Here is a 17,748-nt window from a genome sequence, read left to right on the forward strand (position 1 = left end):
TTTGTTTGTGGTGACCCGGCGATTTTCCACAGCAATCAAAGCGGTTCGAAGGTGGGTGTGTGGATGGATTTTTAAACAGCTTCTTCAAAGAAAATGACGAGTTTTCTTTAAATTTCGGCGTTTTCGTCAACTTCAAAGCATCGACTTCTTTCTTAGTTTCTGTGGAATCTTTGAAATCGCTCTGCAACAGGGTCTGTTGTTTCTTCACAGCTTTGCTTTGTCGCGCCTAACTTAATCGCCTTTGGCAAGGTAATTTCAGGGTGGAATTGGAGTTTCTCCGACAATTTTAAGTCTTGAAGACCAACCACATTTTTTGACGTCATTTTATGGTCTATAAGAGTATAGAACATAGGAAACTGCCGTCGATTTGTTAAACATATCTCAGCTTTTTCTGTGCTCATTTTGAACACAAAGCTTCCATTTTCATTATTGAAGTAGTGGTTGTTTATCTTCCAAATTAAATACCTGTCCTTCTCGTCTGCTTTTTTCTTAATTTCCACAACTGCATCGAAGTTGTGCCCATATGCATGTATACTGTTAACCACTTTCGCCGTGGTGTTCTTTACCTTTTTTAATCAAGCATGGCTTCGGCTACATTCTCTACATCCGACCACATTCTGCCTTCCCTGATCATGGTTGTAAGTTTGGCTGTGGGAAGCCCGGAGGGTTTTACCATTGAATTTGTTTTTAAAAACTCTTCAAGGTCCCTTTGCATGTGTAAACTGGGTTTGCGAATGGCTGTGCACATGTGTTTCCAAGTGTGGTAAACAGTAGCATAATTTGAATCTTGTGGATACTCACTGATCTTTCTCGCACAGCACGGTATGAATTACCCTTTACACTTGCATGATTTGCAGCGTGTTCTCTCCAGACCTAACAAACTGTCACTGTTCGGCTTTCCAAATTGTTTCTCATAGGGACAGTCTTTGTTGGGACACAGGTAAGAGCCGCCACAAGATTGAACATTTTGCTTTCCACTGAAACCTTTTTCGACCCATGGTTTCCACGGACGACCATCTCTAACTTTCCGTTCATCTTTATCAAATTGAACCTGAAACACTCTTGTACTGTCTTTGTCATATCGTAACTCATTCCCAACTTCAATGCTGACATCGTTCATAGACATGGACCCAGCTTGATTCTCTTCCCACAATTATGACCTAGTCAAAGGTTGAAGAGAAATAAGGAAAAATTACACTCTCTTAGTTTTGTATCTCACTGGTGCCTGCAATAATGGGAGGATCTATTGAAATAGTCAGAAAAAGAAACTTTGTTTCAAAGGCAAATGGGATTTGAAATTTTAAGTAAAGATTGGCAGCCACGTATTATTTTAAGGAAACGTCAGTGAACAGCTTTTGAACGTTTTTGCATGTAGATTTGTTCTATGCTAGTTTCTGTTTACCTTCTTTCCTTGTGTATTCCCTCAGATCATCTTTGACTGATCTGCCTTTGAAAAATGCATTGATATGATTCAACCCCACCCATCCCTATCTTACAGGGAAAAGGGGGACTGCAGGAGCCCATCACACAGGGTAATTGACTCCTGGGGACTGTGAACAGTCTATAAGCTGCTCAAATCCATTTTTTGGCAAGCGAGAGGAGGAACTGGGACCAATGCAACCTTCCAGCGTGTCATAAAGGCTGGTTTCCATATGATCGCAGATCGCAATAAGGTCTGCAATCGTCTGCGATCATATGGAAACCACTTCTGCGATCGTCTGCGATCCTGCGATCGCGATTGCAGACGATCGCAGAAGATAGAACCATGTTCTATCTAAAGGCTGGTTCCCATATGATCGCAGACGATCGCAGACCTTATTGCAATCTGCGATCCTCAATCATATGGAAACCAGCCTTAAATGCGACAGAAATCTTTTAGCGATTTTATTTTTAAGTGTAGAAAGATCTTCGAATGAAATATTGTTTAATTTAGAGATCATAAATTTGATAGTATTTGAAAAACAACACACCTAACGAAGTAACACGCAGATGAATGAACACCCGAAGCCACAGCAGACCCAGACTTATTTACGGACTAACTCAGGAAAACAAACGAAAGGCAATATTTTTCGCAGGGGTGCGTTCTTTCATTGCTATTTATCAACTATTTATACGGGAAATGCGCTATTTGGGGTCATCTGTGTGAAGAAAAAAAGCCCTTTCTTTTCCTTTTTTAGTTTCATACTAGGATCTATTGTATTAAAAAATTGAAAAAACTAGCTTAAGGATGTAGTTATCTCCATCAGTAAGTACTGATACTATTATCGTAAAATGTAATATCCACCCTCTACCCACCCCCCCCCCCCCAAACGCTCCTAATAAGCCAGCCCGCGCGCGCAAACAAATTCGCAAATGAATAAAAAATCTGGATTTTAGCAAGGAAAAAAAAACGTAACTAAAGGTATCACTATCTTAATTGTTGTTGTTGCATTGGGTATACCTGTTCAGTAATCAAGCATTTTCGCATTTTTACCCTCCTCCACCCCCCTAAAGTGGGCATGGGTGGTATTACGTGACGAACAAACGAATCCCTGCAATGCAAGATGGACTGAACATCCTGAAAGCGCGGACATTTTTTGTCATTCTAGCAGTGATCTGATGTTATATTTTCGTGCACTGTAAACCAGGCAATACTTCACAAATGACTTAGCCATCGAAGAAGATGCAGTCTTGATGAGATGCGCCGAAAGTTGATCAAAGATTTGAATTCGACCAGTTTGCGTGGTGTACATCGGACGTTTAATACAAATAGCCGGGTCAAACTTATGCGACGAACAACCAGAGAATCGTGCTAAAATGGCTTTTGGACCTGTCTCTTACCATATTATAAGGTTAGAACATTTCGAAATGTTTTTCTATGTGCTTATTTTAACCTAATATGGGTCAAGACATGAACACGGACTAAAAATTATATCTGACCCGCGACTTCAAAGTTTACCGCGGGAGGTCAAATATTTAAATTTTGTACGGACATTGAAAAGCTCTCGTGTCGCTCTTAATCATTTGCCCAAAGAAATTTTTACAGGAATGTATAGACCATCCTTCTAACATTCAACCACCAGAAGCTTAATCGATTTGAAGGTTTCGCACATGGTGAAAATTAATTTTATTCACGAAGTACTTTTACCGCAGTGAATTGTATGCCTTCGAAATTAAATTATTTCGCATACACAGAACGACGCAATTTTTCCCAAAATCATTCGAACAGATATTTAAAGATAGCAAGAAAAGATTTTGGTGTTTTAAAAGCGGTAGAATAATTTGTTCTTGCACGCGAGGCTCTCAAACCCGTGTAACAATTTAGCGCCTCAAATGACGATTTTAACAGATTTTCGTTATTTGCATTTTTCTTTGAAATAAAAGGATATTTCACCGAAAAAACTATACAGTGATTTTAGTAATATCCTAGCCTATCTGACATTAAAATATGAAAGAAATCGAATTTTCCACCCTTGCCACGATATGTTTGATTTTTACGGACAGGCGCTCTTAAAAACATACCTGCCAATGAGCTCGACCTTCTTTTGTCAAAATTTGTTATCTTCCTTCGTAAACAAGATGGCACCGAGTACGAACCGTTCTGAAGCCATGTTAGATCCAGATGCTCCTTTTTATCTCGCCATAAATCACCAACGAAAACCAAGTGAGAAAGTATGGTATCTGGATAGGCCCCTCTGAAAGAATGAAATTGGCAAATTCCTCAAAGACGCCTTTGCCTCAGCCAAACTCGATGAAACAAACAAGAAGGTTTCTAATCACTCCGTTAGGAAGACCAGTGTTGGACGACTCCTCGAAGCAGACGTTCAGCCAAATTTCGATGCACAGCTGAGCGGTCATAAAAATTTGAAAAGCCTCGACAGCTACCATTCAGCATCTCTCAAGCGACAGCAACATGTCTACTGTCCTGAATCGTGGACCAGATACATCTGCTCAGTTCGAAGAAAACCAAGTCAGTGCCTCCACTACAACTCAGCAAAATGTCTTCACAGTCCAACAAATCCAACCTCGGGCAATTTTTGCCAGAGCACATATTGACAAGTTTGAAGGCTGCGCATTCAACATTAACGTTTTCTGTGGCGATCAGTCAAAGATCACAAGGCTGAATGAGAACTGATCGCTGAGCGATCGCGGCACAGACAGGCATTAAAATTTGTTGCACTTTTGGTCGCATTTAAGAGAAAATTTTCATTAAGCCTGCAGGAAAACAACGGTTATTTTGTCTTCATTCATTGACGAAGTTTGTACAAAGCTGTACTTTGAACAGTTATTTTTGTCCCGTTTGGACTGGAGACTAGTGAGAGAAGTAAGCCAGCTAAATGCTTGAGCCCGCGCAGGGGACAAAATATACTTTTTTCCTTTTGATTTCCCGTTTGGCCATAAAATGAATATCTTATTAACCGAGCTAGGTTGGTCTGTATGGGAGAATCTTGACCTCTGTCGCTGGTACAGACCTCACTGCGTTCAGTCTGTCAGGATTCTCCCATACAGACCTCCCGCTTGGTTAATAAGAACTATAGAAAGGATTTGATGATCAATTCAAGAACCATTGTCTAAATGGTTTCAGCATTGTAACTGGCTGTATTAGCATTCACATACCTTTTTTTCTGGAGAGCTGAGTGCCGTCAGATCGATCACCTGAAGCTCTACTTTTCCTTTCTTCCTTTTGTCCTGTGAAAAGTTCAGATATGTCAAGCTAAGTGTCGTTCATCATCATTGGCATCTGTGGATCTCGGGAGATCATGGATCTGCACCAGGGTTAGAGCATCGTCTGCTGTGGCTGTGCAGACCGATGCGAGACTGGCAGACTCTGCCACAGGTTGTGCAGGTGAAGGAGCTGTTGGATGAAGATATGTGGCTGGCGATTCTTTTGACGAACGTGTTTCTCCTCTGCAGTCTGTCGCTGCTTGTCTTCAGACCTGGCCAAGCCAGTGTGGAGCTCATGCCTTCATATGACTCTGCCAGCCGCCAAGTCCTCCCAAGTGATGACATCGATGTCCAGTGACTTGAGGTCCCTCTTGCAAATGGGACTCACTACCATATAGGAGGGTGCTGAGGACGCATGCTCTGTACACAGCTGCTTTGGTATGAGTGGTCAACTTTTCGTTTTCCCAAACTCGCTTGGATAGTCTGGCGAAAGTTGATGCTGCTTTGCCAATGCGTCGGCTGATCTCAGTGTCCATGGAGAGGTCGTCCCTCACTGTGGAGCCCAGTTAAGTGAACTCATGGACGACATCCAACATGCTGCCATTGACTGAAATGGATGGCGGTTGTTCAACATCCTGGGCCATCACGTTGGTCTTTTTGATACTGATGGTCATCCCGAAGTCCTGGCTGATGCGAGAGAAGCTGTCCATGAGTGTGTGGAGTTGCTGTTCTGTGTGAGAGACAAGAGCTGCATCATCTGCTAAAAGCATGTCCCTGATCAACGTCCTCTGAATTTTGGTCTTGGCCTTGAGCAGAGCAAGGTCGAAAAGCTTTCGGTCTGAACGGGTATGGAGGTAGACGCCTTCTTTAGGGGTGCCAAAGGCTTGTGTGCCATTACAAGAGCAAATATTGCCTTTATATTATGAAGGTCATACACCAATACTTGCAAAGGAGCAAAACTCGTTACAATGCGTAGTTGCTGACCTTTTTAGACTTAATTGTTTCCTTTGTCTTTGTTTGCGGAGGAAGAACTGAGTTCACCTAAGAAGAGTAACTTTTTTTAGAGTTTCGTGTAGTACTATTTGTTTCTTTTGCTATTCTCATCGTTGTAAAAGTCTGCAAAGGTTTTACAGTTAGTTGCTTTAATGCGGGCATGCAGGAAACTAAGATTTACTTTGGACGCCTAGCTCTGTTTCAAGTACTCACTGTGAAAGACGATATATATGGCCTGCTCACCTTGGTGTAATGAAAAGTTCCACGCGGTAATATAAGAACACCAGGAAAGAACTCCTTTTCTTCCCATGATTCAAACTTTTCACTGACCTATCATTTAGAAAGAGATAAAAGGAAAACTCCTCAATTTCACCATCTCATATTTTGTTAGTTTGTACCAAAGTTTATTTGAAGGAAGGAAAAACGTCCTTCAGTGTCTGGGGTCAATTTAATAAGACAAGTGCCATTATCAATTATTGTAGCCATGCAGTATAGTCTTAAAACAATAGCTACTCCATGGGTTACACGTCGGTTACAGTCCCAAAGGCATCATGTAATAGTTGGTTTAGTTCCCCTTCCCTAAAGAACACTGAGATAAAATGCGTGGCAGTTTTTGGACACTTAAGATTGGGTTTTGGATTGAGATGCGTTCTCTTTTAGAGCTCCGCTAGCCTGTGGGCACTAACCCCGGTAGGGGCATTTTCTCCGGGGACACTTTCATACTTGGCCAAGACGCGTATGCGGCGCCGATTCAGGCTATGGTTTTCAGAATTTTGGGTCTTAAATAAAGTAAACAATTTCACAATTTAGTGTGTTAAACAGGGTGTCTTTTAGGACATGAACCCTGTAAAAGATTATTAAGGTTGGCGATGGGCGGATTTTGGCAAGTGTGGCACCAAGAATTTTTGTCTAGAAAAATCTATTATGATATTTCAATGTAATTTAAAACTACTTAATTCTGTATGCAGAATTAGATGGATCAGGGTCATGAATTTTGATGTCCTCTTAAACAGGGTCTGGTTTTGAATGCTTGGATGGCACATCTCCACTCAAACTTCCCTTAAATGCACTAGATACACGTGGAATGCGGCTTTGCCACCTCCTCGTGTGGTCTCTCATGACTCGCTTTGCTCTACGCTTATTAGTGCTCGTTGGAAAATATGTAGACTAAAATGTTATCATTGTCGTGAAATCAGCTAAAACTCTTAATTATTCTCAAAGAAATCAATCCATGAAACAACGTTAACATGATTTGTGTGCTGTTTATGGCTCAATCCCCCTGGGCATTTTTTGGGCTTTTGGCATTTTGTTTTGGAAAAGCTGCAAATGCTCCATGGTTGGGCCGGACGTAAATAAATAGTAATATTTTTAGTGCAATACTGAAAAAGGACCAACGTTATCAACTTCCAGAAGAATTGACAAATACCCCACCCCTGGGAAGAGGTTTTTTGACAAATCTCCACCACCAGGACTAACAAGATGAAAAATGCCAGACAAACGCTTAGAATTGAATAAGCCATGAGTGAACTTGTAGTTTATCTATAATAATGTACGAAATTGCACGACCAACTGTTAAAACGTAAAAGAGGCAGGCATGAGTGTAGCTCATTTGTGCATCAGTACGAAACTTAAACGAGTTATAAACAACGTGTTGATGGCTTACCTTAATTGAGGTTTCTATCGCCCTCTTTATCGCCTCTCCCTCATCCTCTTTTTGGAATTTTCGCAGCTAACTTTCGTCTGCTTTGTTTTGAGCTGCATGTGACGAATACCCTCGCACAGTATTGGCATAACTGATAATGTTCGGATCCATTTCCAACTCGAATTGACCTGCTAGCGTATCAACTAGCGAAGAGAGCACTTTGCAATAAAATATCCGGGACCAGGAGTCTATTCAACAATCAGCGCAATTGGAAACCACAAGATCAGAACACGATAGAATGCTACAAAGTCAGTAGCAAATGCATCATTGACCGTGGGAAAAGAACAGTATAATAGCGGTCATTTTTAATTCTATTTAACTATTAGAAAAGGTACACATGCCCATTGTGCCATTGTCTTAAATTGTATTCTTACCCCATTGTTTGAATTTCTTCTTGCATCCTTTGCACTAGACACTTAAACTGTTGATTTGCAGTCCACTTTCAAATGGCCAGTCTGTCCACAAGCAAAGCTGTTTTCAAGCCAAGCAGGGTCATGTGGGATTTTAATTTAGCATTGCTTTGCCCAGTGTCCTTGTTCTCCGCGTTTGAAGCATTTGTCAGTAGATTTTACCTCTTTCACTCTCTGTTTAACTAGTTCTTTGTCAAAGCTGCCAAGCATTTGCCTTGTTGCAGTTTTTTGGTCCTCACTCCTTGGGTTCATTTCGTCAACTGCAAGGAATGTTACACACCTCCTTTTGCAAAACCTTTTAGAAAACATATAAAACATTTCACTTGATGGAATGGCCACATTAAAACCTTGCGATACTAAATTAAGTTCAACCAAAAGTGTCTGCCAGAATCCTTTTAATTCGCTATCCTGTTGTTCAGCAGTAAGGGCATCATTAAGGCTGTTTGTGTGCCATTTCTCACGCACAAAATGCTGATGTCGCAGTAGGAATTGAATTTTTTAAGGTATTGAAGGAGATGCTTTCTGTTTTGTTTCTCACAGAGAATGCTGACCACTTTAAGGCTCTGACCAACGATTGTACTTGGGGATTTAACAGTCATGTGTTCCAAGACTTGTTCGGCTTGTCTGTATAACTGTTGCTCATCATTTTGTGTGTGAAAATTTTCAACTTCACTCATTCACAGACATAACTTTTGCCATGGTTGCTATCACGTGTTAAGCGGTGTATGACATTTGCAGACTGCAGACTGTAAATTGTTTTCACCAGTTGTAATTTGTGTACAGGGCACCTAGACTCACAATAGCCTCCTAAGCTAAATTACGTATATGATTAGTATGAGGACCGGAGTTTATTGATAAAACATCAAAACTGTCTAAAAATGACGTTTTTTTACATGTCTTTCTGAGGTATGTATATTAAATGGCAGTTTACGTGAATTTTCAACGTTTTATGGTTCTGGGAGCGGTGTTCATATTGTTAATTACGGATTGAGCGGATAGCTTCTATTACACATGGTTTCTCATTCACAGTATTTAGATTCCTTCCACATCACAAATACAGCCAACGATTTATTTCTGGTATTCCTGGGTTTAGTTCATTTCTGGTATATTCTAACATTCCACAGACAAATTGCTCAAACAAATCGGATGTGTATGTTTCAATATTCGCTTCCCGCGCACCGTACAAACAACGGGTTAGACAATGTTCTTGTGCAATATCCCACCGCATTCCGAACTTTCTTTGCTGAAGAATTACTTAATAGACAAGCATTAGTCAGCTACTTGTTATTATCATACAACGATAACGTATTAAGAAGAAAAAGAAAGAATCGTACCTTGAATCCGTTGAAGCCATTTCTTTTGAACCTTTACAGCCAAAGACAACTTGGGAATGAGGCTGTTGTAACCTGACGCGGGAAAAATCAACCTCGTACCCAGGGCCTCAGGCCAAGGCTGATTTCCAATTTTTTTGACGTTGCTTTATTGATGATGACGTCACCTTTATTCTTATGTTTCAATGTGTACTATTTTACAATTAACAGTCTGCAGTCTGCAAATGTCATACACCGCATCTTAAGACATCTTGATTATTAAATAATTTTTTGCAATAATTTTTCTTTTTCCTTTTAAACGGCACAGAGACATAGTTTGGCGTAACTAGGGCAGCATATGACCCTATAAAGGCATGTTTGTTGTGTTCTTCCTTTTCAGCTTTAATAACTAGACCTGTCGATAAACTTGAATTCCCTTCCATGTATTGTTGCACAGTTGGTTCGCCACCAGCAATCCTACTTCATTGCAAGCTGAAATAGTCCTGGTTTGTTGTTCGTGGGACTATAACAGTATCAGGGTGATATTAAACCTATGAATCCGCAGATAGAACGTGTTAGGTCAAAATATGTGTGCTTTGAAATAAATTTCTTCCAGTGTTCTGTTAGGCCCCCTCTGTGATCTTTTGCTTGCTCGTTTATTTCTGTGAACGATCTCTTAAAAAAACCAAGTACTTTAATCAGTTTTTTTATGGTGTCTGTCTTTACTGAGATGCTGTTCATTATCTTGAAGTATTCTGAAACTTTCCCTCTATACTGTCTGGTCATTAGGGTCTTTTGAAAGCCACACTTGCTGTTATAAAAGATGTCATCGGCAACTTCCTTGCAGCATGTTTCTGCAGCACGTTTTACCGACATCTTGGTACGGGAAGTAAGAAATAAATGCTTTGATGATAGTTTTGTGAGTTACCCCTCTGCTACATCAGTCAGGTGGTCTATAGATGTCTCAAAGTCTTTGAACCTGAGATTGCGTTTAAGGGATGTCAAAAAGTTGCGTACCTTCTTTATCATGTGAGGTGGGTCAGACAACCAGAAGATTGGGTTGCTATTGTTGTAGGGATTCTCAGTGATCCAATTTATCGAGCCAAGTTGATTGAAAAATGCTGAGCTGTGCGTCGCTCCATCACATACTCCATATAAAACTTGAACTTTCTTTTCGTTGTCTTTGCCAAATTGGATCTCACTGAGAATACTTGTTGTGTTCCATACACAATTGCCAATTGTTTTTGCATTTATGTTGTTTATAGGAAAACTTGCAACTGGCCAGGTAAAATCTCCTTCAATAGAGGACCAAAAAGAAAAAAATTGTTTAGGCCATTGGTCTGCATGAAGCCATGCCCAGCTCCCCATCAGTGTCATAGGAAGTGGAGTTGTCATCAGTTGAGGAATCTCCATTAATGCTGTATTCAAACATGTGATCAGAGTTTGTTTGTGTGGGCTCTTTTTCCTCTAGGTTGATCACTTCAGCAATAAAAACAACGTTGTAGGAATTATGAGATTGCCTGTAGCTATTCACTGTAGTGAGAGATGGTATTGGTAGTATCTCTCGCACCAAGTTATAACCTCCTTGCCCACATTTTCCAGCCAACTCTGCACACCACCTCACCACCACAGGATGAAAGTGCATTCCTTTAGGGTGCATTTTCTTCCCAGACTCACCAGACTTTTTGCGCTCAACTTCTGCTTTTATCAAAGAGGTGACAGTGTCACATAACAATGCATATAAGACTGAATTTTCTTGAAGTAGATTTTTGGATAGAGCAAGTTCCATCAATGTGCCTAGTTTATCTGATGAGAGAGATTAGAAACACATTTTCAGGCAATATCATTCAGTTCTGCTTCTTTCTAATATTTTCATACAACTTCAAAAGCCTGTTGCGTGATTGTTTTAATTTAACAATGTATTCTCCCATTCTTTGGCGTCTTCTAAGAAGTTCTTCGTTTCCCAAGGAAGTTAGTGGAGTAAATGAATGTGGAGATGTTCTTTCATCTTCCAAGTTATGATTCACAAGTGCACGAGGTAGTTTGCGAATACAGTTTCGCAGAAGCAGCTTGCAGGGTTCACATCTGAGCTGACGCACATGTACATCTCGGTCTGATTTAGGCAAAACAATTTGACATCCATTACCATTGTGTATTGTACTAAGTACTGTTTCTCGGATGACAGCAGTGACTCCTTTTTAGGGTGTCTAAGAGTATATTTATTATCTATGTGAAACGTGGTCCTTTGTATTTGTTATTCAAGTTGTAATGCTGGCAAGTAGATACCCAGTGTTCTTCAAAAATACCATTACGTACAGATAGGCTCTGCAGTTCCTCGAAAGCAACCAGTATTTCTCTGGTTAAAGATTGCACAGACATTCTGTGTTGTGGTTTCAGGAGAAAATTTGTTTTCACAGTCTTTCCAATGACCTCATATTCCATAAGTACTGAGTCTTTCAAGAAATTAACAATTAATCTTTTGTTGTTTGTCGCTACGCCATTCAGGAGGAGGTTTTTCGAAAGCACCAAAGATGATTTTCTTGTGACCCTCACAGACATGTCATCTTCACTTTTGGTCACCTCCAGAATTTTATTGAGTACTTCTTTTATCTCAAACTGACGGGCCTTTAATTCCTTTGTAGCAGAGATTGCTTTGCAGAGGATGTTCTCTTTGTTTGGACTTTTCACAAAATAGTTTACTTTCCATCTGTTTGATGTTCTTTGCGTTGACATCAACATCCTCCAGAATTGCCTTTAATCTCTTCTGAGTTTGTTCCAATTTCTTTTGATTTTTTCCCATTTCAAGAAATGGTTCATTGCATTTGTACACACAAAAGCTTGTATATTTGATGCTGCAGTTGGATTACACTTGTGATAAAACTCTTCGTGATCTTCAATAGTCGCAGTCTGCACCACATACAGTAATAACCCACGTATAAGAACTTGAAATTTCCAATTTAGCCTAAATAGGTTCTTATATAAATGGCACTTAAAGCAAATTTAGGCTACCAAGGTTCTAAAAATAGGTTCTAATATTTTCATATGAATTTCATCTGAATATACTATATATATTATAAATATCATCTCATAATAGGCACAATAATAAACACAATAGACATACAACATGGTACTTAAGTTTGAAAAAAAAAAAGTTATGTCAAGCTACTTTTAAATAGATGATGATCTTAAATCAGCAGTTTCTACTTATACACTTTCACAGCAACCCCACTGATAAGAACCTAACTTAAAATTTTAGCCTAAATAGGTTCTTATGTGGAGGGGGCTTAAAATGAAAATTTTAGCCTAACAGGTTTTTAAAACCCAGGTTCTTATACGCGGGCTATTACTGTACTCGGAGAAAAAAGTGCATGACACTGCACACATTAAAAGCTCCCCGTTGCATTTAACAACATGTTTCTGACAGACATAGGATTTAGTTGGTTTCACTCTTCTGTGACATAGTTTACATGTATAATCTGTAATGTGTACAGGCAGGCTTTGAGTTTGTGACTGTTGATGGTGACGACGATCTCTATTGTAAGGAACATTACAGACTTTTAATTTTGCCACCTCGAGGTTGCTTATAGTAGCAAATATATATTTTTTATCTTATTCGCCACCTTATAATTTTTTTTTTTTAATAAATATATACTTTATTTACAACACAAACACTGCTTACAAAATGTTGCTTTACACAACTTACAGTGCTTACACTACTTACAACACCGTACGCATTACATTTTTTTTATACATAGAAAGAAGAAAAAAAAGTTACAATTACAATTATTTGGCGACTAATAACTTAAACTAAAGTGATTACAAACATAATTTACAATACTAACACTATAAACGCAATGGCAACAGAAAAGTATAAAAGGAGTATATATAGATTAAGTATAAGTGTTTTTCTTTTTATTTAGAAGGATAAGTAAAGAGAACTGAACGGCCTAGACTGCGTGAAAAATTGTCAACGGAAATTCAAACTAGGTGTATTACAAAAACAGAAATAATAATAATAATAATAATAATAATAATAATAATAATAATAATAATAATAATAATAATAATAATAATAATAAAACGTTACGCGATGCACATTATCGCCCATTTTTTATAAAATTCACTTAAAGTTCTATTTTTGGTACAAATATATTTTTCTGTTTCGAATTTAATATTAATCCTTAACTTAAACCCAGCAATAATTGGACGAGTTTGTGATCTTCTGCAATCCCATATATATAGTTTGGCTATTAGTAGAAAGTAGTTCAGTAAAGGGCATTGTACGGCTATTATACCTAATAGCACATCCTGTAGACTAAGACTGATCAATTCATTTGACAACGAGTAATAATAAAATTCAAAATCCTTCCAGAAAAGTTTTGCATATACACAGTCAAAAAGAAGGTGGATAAGGGTTTCCGGTTTAGACTTACAAAAGGAGCATTTATCATCGGTAATATATCCTATTTTATATAACTTAGTGTTAGTATATAATATGGAGTTAAGGACCTTGTACTGAAAGGCCTTCAGTTAACATAGAATTCAGAGCATATGATGTGTGGTAAAAGAAATGCTTTTTCTAGCTGATCTTCCGTCAGATTAAAATCCCGTTTTAAAGCTGAGGTATTTTTAGAAAGCTGTGCCTTTTTACTTATGAGCAATGAATAATAATCTTTTGATTTCTTCTTTAAAATATCAAAATCGTTATTCTTAATTATCACGGAGGGTGGCATTGTGAAAAAGGTGTGATCAGTTGTTCTAGAATTAACTTTCAAGTGGGACGGTACAGCATGTCTAAGACCTGCCCATACTAAGAAATTGGTTTTTTCAATCTTTCTTATAATGATACTATGCGACTCTGCAATACTTAAATCCAATCGAAGATCGGAAACCAGAAGAAAACCATTGTCGAAAAATGTTTTGTAAAGAATTGGCTTATTATTTATCCTAATGTCTTTATTATTCCAAATAATATTATACCGCATTTTATCTGTAGAAAAGTCGTCACGAAAATCGACCCACCATTGAAGCAGCTCGGAGTAAAAAGGTGATTTGATTAGAACGTCTTTTACATCATAGTTACAATGAAATAGAAAGAGGCCCCCGAAACTTTTAAGTTGATAACGCAAGTAATTCTTCCATGTGCTGTCGTTTTCGCTGAAGATTCTCTTTAGCCAGGCAAGTCTTAAAGATTTGACCATCGTCTCTAGGTCAATCATTTTCAAACCACTTTTTTGGTAGTCATTTATTGTTGACAAACGTGTGACCTTGTCAACACCTCTCCATAGGAATTTAAATATCAATCTGTTCAATTCTTGAACCGCCCACTCTGGAATTGTTAATAATGATGCCACGTAAACAAATTTTGGAACAATCAACGATTTGATAACAGTAACCTTTCCATAAAGGGAAAGACCTCGCGCAGACCATATGTTTACCAATTTTTTCACGCTGTCTAGTCTTTCTATAAAATTTTTCTCGTGTAGTAATTTTTGATCATAGGTGTAATAGACTCCGAGAGCTTTAATTGGTTCATTTGGCCATTTAATACCAAAGGGTTTTGATTTATTTTCCTTTAATGATCCGATCCACATTGCTTCAGTTTTTGTGGGATTAACGGCTAAACCTGAAATCCTCTTAAAATCGTCTAACAACCTGAAAAGGGTTTGCGCTGAGTCGATGTCTGACAGAACCACAGTTGTGTCATCTGCGTATTGTAGTAATTTTGTTTCCTTCTTGTCAATAGTAATACCTTTTATCATTGGATTTTGTCTTATTGCGATAGCCAAGGTTTCAACAGCTACTACAAAGAGATAAGGAGAAAGAGGATCTCCTTGCCAAACTCCTCGTTTGACTGTAAAGTAATCAGAGATTGTGCCATTGTTGATAACACAGCTTTGTATATTATTGTAAAAAGAAGAAACCCATCTAATAAAACTCTGGCCGAAATTAAAAGATTCTAGACAACTTTGTAAAAAGCTGCGTTCTAAACTATCGAAAGCCTTCTGAAAATCGATAAAGATCAACAAACCAGGAATGTTTTCTTCAACAGTGAAGTCCATTATGTCAAAAATCGATGGTACTGTTTCGCCGATATAGCGGTCTTTTATAAATCCAGTTTGATTGTAATGGATGATGCTTGGCAGAACATTTTGTATTCTAGCAGCTATAGCTTTAGCCATAATTTTCGCATCCACATTTACCAAAGATATCGGCCTCCAGTTTTCCAAAAAGGATCGATCTTTTCCTTTCTTTTCGATGAGCGTAATTACTGTTTGCTTTTGAGAGCACGACATTTCACCTTTTTCGAAGCATTCATTAGAACAGCGAATGAAAGGCTCACAAAGTAAAGGCCAAAATTTTTCATAGAATTCGATGAGAATTCCATCGTTCCCTGGAGTTTTATTGTTTTGGAAACTGTCCAAGATAAGTGCGCATTCTTCGGGAGTAATTTCACCTTCACAAGACATTTTTTGTTCTTCTGACAGTTTAGGAATGTTTAAATCTTTTAAAAAGGATTTAATTTCGTGCAAATTTTCGTTATTCATGTTCCTACTCGAGTACAATTCTTGATAAAAACGTTGTTGTTCGGACAAGATCTTTGAAGGATCCGTGGTAGACGAGCCGTTGATATTTAATTCTATCCGTCACCGCACTGAGGGCTCACGTGAGATAGCATTGCGCCTGCGCGAACTCACGGTGTTGCCGCCTTTGGAGCGAACAGACGTTTGTTTTTTCAACACGCTGAGAATTTTAGTTTTAAGCGATAATTCGCTAAAAAATGCCTGAGACCTCGGATAAATCTGAGCTTAAGGGCGAGAAAGACAACTTAAAAAGGAAAAGTAGTGGCTCTAGAAGCGAACACATTGAAGCAAATGTTAGAATCATCGAAAGAGGTGATGGCGCCGATGGCGCCAAAACTGACTCATATGGTTTACAAGAGCTTGCCGCTACGCTGAGACAGGGTTTCACCCAGATGTCTCAAGATTTATCCAAGACTATTGCTGAGTCGTTCAAACAGTTTCAGTCAGACTTTGAAATACAATATGTTGACACGGAGGAAGAACAGGAGGCAAAATCTGCTGAGAATGACCACGAGGTCAGCGAAGACCCCCCCACGAAGAAGAAGCGAGATGACAAAACTACGAGCTTAGAGGAAGCTGTGACAAAGCTGGCTGACTCAGCCGGGGCTCAAAAAATGCCTTCTAATGAAGGAAAATTTGAGGTACTTAACAGCTTGAAACAAGAGCTGAAGAAAGAGGAAACAGGCCCAAGTGTAAACACAGAGCTGGGGAATGTAGTGAATGCCATGCTCAAAGAAGGGCTGCCTGAAGAGAAACTTCAGGAAAAGTTGAACAAGTATCACAGACCAGAGAACTGTGATTTTTTGACAAAAGTACGAGTCAATCAACCAGTATGGGACCACCTTACTCCAACAGTCCGGCCCCAAGATGTTAGACTGCAAAAGGTGCAGACATCCATCTTCAAAGGAATGTGCGCGTTGACAAATATGATCGACAAACTCCTCGAGCACTTGTGGTCACTCCCAGCGGGAAACGACCTTCTTCAAAAGTCAACAGATGCACTTACATTGTTCGCTAATGCAAACAGTGAACTCAATCAAAGACGAAAGGGAATTTATTAAACCGGATTTACATGAGGAATACAAACATCTTTGCTCCTCGTCGGTTCTGATCACTGACCAATTGTTTGGCAATGATCTCCCGAAACAAGTGAAAGAATTGACCGAGGTCAATCGAGTGGGAAAGAAAGTCTCCACACACAGTGGTCGATCAACGAACAAGCCTGATTATCACAGGCACAACTCTTACACACATAGCTGCGGACGCTCAGGAAACCAACATTACAGGAAGCCTTTTTTAGGCTCGTGGAAAAACGACCACAAACATCCTCCGAACTTCAAGAGGAAGAAGGAGGGGAAGTCAAAATGAATCAGACTGCTAACAACGTTGAGGTAAGAAATGTGTCAGAGCAATCTATTAAAATTACAGGTGGAAGACTGAAACAATTTACCTCTCAGTGGCAATGCATAACCTCAGATCCTTTCATACTTAATAGTGTGAAAAATTATAAAATTGAGTTTGAAAATGGAGAGCCAATGCAGTTTATGCCACCAAAAGAAATAAATTTTACAAAACCAGAGCAGGAGGTCATTGACAATGAAATTGATAAACTGCTGACCAAAGGTGTGATTTCAGAAACCACACATTGCCCTGGTGAATATATTTCTACTATATTCATACGCCCTAAGAAAGATGGAGGGTTTAGATTAATTCTAAATTTGAAGAATTTGAATGAACATGTGGAGTATCAACATTTTAAGATGGATACCTTACAATCGGCAATAAGGCTTATGACTCCAAACTGTTATATGGCCTCAGTAGACCTGCCTGACGCATACTACTCAGTGCCAATTCACAAAGATGATCAAAAATATCTGAGGTTTTGCTGGAAAGGTAGATTGTTTCAGTTTACATGTTTACCAAATGGTCTGGCTTGTGCACCCCGACTCTTCACAAAAATCCTTAAGCCAGTGTATGCTACGCTGCGCCAGAAGGGTCATCTAAATGTAGGCTATATTGATGACTCTTATTTACAAGGGGAGAGTGTGGAGGACTGCCAAGCCAATATTAATGATACCTGTGACTTATTTTCAACATTGGGTTTT

The 17,748-nt window shown here is 39.0% G+C and overlaps 2 pseudogenes; one reads left to right on the forward strand and one right to left on the reverse strand.

The window, feature by feature from the left end:
• Positions 1-9,307: 9,307 nt before the first annotated feature.
• LOC146469253 (uncharacterized) lies at positions 9,308-10,472 on the reverse strand (annotated as a pseudogene).
• Positions 10,473-15,840: 5,368 nt separating this feature from the next.
• LOC146469254 (uncharacterized) lies at positions 15,841-17,418 on the forward strand (annotated as a pseudogene).
• Positions 17,419-17,748: the final 330 nt, after the last annotated feature.

The sequence above is a fragment of the Pavona decussata genome, unplaced genomic scaffold (genome assembly GCF_977016875.1).
Source record: "Pavona decussata unplaced genomic scaffold, jaPavDecu1.1 SCAFFOLD_125, whole genome shotgun sequence".
NCBI lineage: Eukaryota > Metazoa > Cnidaria > Anthozoa > Scleractinia > Agariciidae > Pavona > Pavona decussata.